This window comes from Thamnophis sirtalis, unplaced genomic scaffold (genome assembly GCF_051295495.1).
Source record: "Thamnophis sirtalis isolate CommonGarterSnake01/CBP01778 unplaced genomic scaffold, rThaSir2_p1.2 scaffold_15, whole genome shotgun sequence".
In the NCBI taxonomy this organism is placed as follows: domain Eukaryota; kingdom Metazoa; phylum Chordata; class Lepidosauria; order Squamata; family Natricidae; genus Thamnophis; species Thamnophis sirtalis.
Genome location: NW_028261395.1, coordinates 13,752,193 through 13,754,565, shown reverse-complemented (window position 1 = coordinate 13,754,565; position 2,373 = coordinate 13,752,193).

Below are 2,373 nucleotides of genomic sequence, written 5' to 3'. Positions count from 1 at the left end.
CAGTTCTTTTTTTTGTTCTTTAAACATTTTACCAATGACAAAATAAAATACAAAAAAACAAAGTCAAATAGGAAGAAACTGGTAGGGGGGAGAAGGGGGAAGAAAAATAAGGGGAGGAAGGAGAATAGAAAAAAAAGAATTGACTTCTGACTTCCTCTGTTGCAATAAAATAAAGCATTAAAAATCAAACCTCAACTTTTTATTTTTCCATAATAATTTAAAGGGTTTCTTAAAAGAAAGCAGATTTCGCATTCAAATCCTGAAGTTCTCAGGGAAGACAAAAATCCCGCCCCTCTTTCTCTCTAGTGGCTGCCTCTATTCCTGGCCCACCCCCTTTGACATGACAACCCTGTAGCCAATCACACGGGGGGAAGAGACGGTTGCCTGGGAGCTTCCCTGCCCTCAGCCTGATGGAGAAGAGGCTGAAGAAGCCAAGCCAAAGGGGAGGGGATGAGGAAGAGACAAAACTCCCAGAATTGCAGAGGGAGGAGGGCTTAAGCCCCCTACCCAGAAAAGGCTGCAATGAAGAAGGTCTCCTCAGCTGGGGGCTCTGAGAGCCTGGAGGGACCACAGGAGAACCCCATCTTCCTCAGATCACAGAAGGTCTCCTCTTTTCCTCCAGGGCAACCCCAGATCCCTCTTGGAAGACCCAGCCCTACATGGCTTCTCTCTCACAGGAGCCTCTCCTGGAAAGACATGCAGCCCAAGCAAGGCTGGAGGAACCCTGGGGCTACATCCCCCCAACATTCAACCCTGGGACCCATAAACCCATTCTCTTCCCAAGAATGCCCCAGTCCCCCTCCTCCTTCCTGGCCATCCTGGGCCTTTTCTGTGGGTCTGGGGTTTGCTTTCCCGTGGGTGCCCCATGCATGGAAAAAGGTGGCTGAGGAACATGGGATATGGTCTCCCCCCCCCTTCCCAGGACTCAGGAGATGGAACCTGGAGGGGGATTTTACAGATCTGCTTCCATTCCCCAACATGAGGCTCTCTAGCTTCCTTCTCCCAAGAGGGGCTCCCCACAGCTAGGCAGAGTCTGCAAGAGCCCCTTTGGCTGGCCTCTGCATGGAAAAGGGTGGCAGGGGAACATGGGATATGGGCTTCTGCCAGTGGTGGGTTTCAAAAATTGTTCGAACCTACTCTGTGGGTGTGGCCTCCTTTGTGGGAGTGGCTTGCCGCCCATGTGACCAGATATGAAGATGCCGACGACACTTGTTAGAACCACCTTAAATTACCTCACACACAGCACTGGCCTGCATAAGAATATGATGTAAACTTGTTTTTTAAAAGGCATCTTTGGTTTGCGTTAAAATAACTTCAACACACACAATGTTCTGATTGCACCACAAACGCAGTAGTCATCCTTACTTTTCACAGAGGCACTGAGTTTTATAAATATGAGCATGATAGTATAGAATAATCATATCCAAGGACCCGTGGTGGGTTTAAAAAAAAATTGGAACCTCTTCTGTAGGTGTGGCCTGTTTTCCGGATCCACTGGTGGAACTATTTTCTAACCGGTTCAGTAGATTTGACGAACCGGTTCTACCGAATAGGTAGGAACCCACCTCTGGCTTCTGCATTGCATTCCCAGTCTCTGAAGATGGAAATTGGATTTTGTAGGTCAGCTTTTTCATCTGCAACACAAGGGTCCTGAGCTTCCCTTCCATCCCTCCCTCCCTCCCTCCCCTTCCTTCCTTCCTTCCTTCCTTCCTTCCTTCCTTCCTTCCTTCCTTCCATGAGAGGCAGACTTTCACCATCTCTTTTCACTTGTTTTTTTTCCTAATTTTTCTCTGTGTTTCTGTCTCTGTGGGTTGTTTTTTTGGCAAAGTTCTGGTAACTAGTTTTTCACTAAAGTTGATTTCATTCAACAGACTGGCTGCACTATTGCAACAGACCTTTTCCAGTGATGCCCTTGAGCATTAGCTTTCAAATTAAATAATTTTTGGTTCCAACTCAGCAGGCAGCTATTTCAGATCTATGACATACTCTGGTATTAATTAGCATCTGGGATTTTTCTCTTTAACCCCAATGCCAACAAATGTCACATTTCTTTTTTTTTTCTTCAGCCACAAGTGCCGTTTATTCCCTCTGGGGCCAGTTTCAAGCCTGGAGACCCCAAACCTCTCAATTCTAGATGATGGATTTAATTGCATCTCTGCCCCTGTTATTATGAATCACATGGGGATTATTTCCCTTTCATTTCCCTCTAGGGAATTTCCCAACAACCTTTAAGTCCAAGAACTGGTTGAATTATCCAGGGATCCCTCCTGAGAGGGAGAACTATGATAAAAGTTTCAGCTTTGGGCAGAGAAATATGGTGTTTTGGGACAGGCAGGGTCTGTGCTCTTGAATTTATGTCTCTCTCCATTCCAG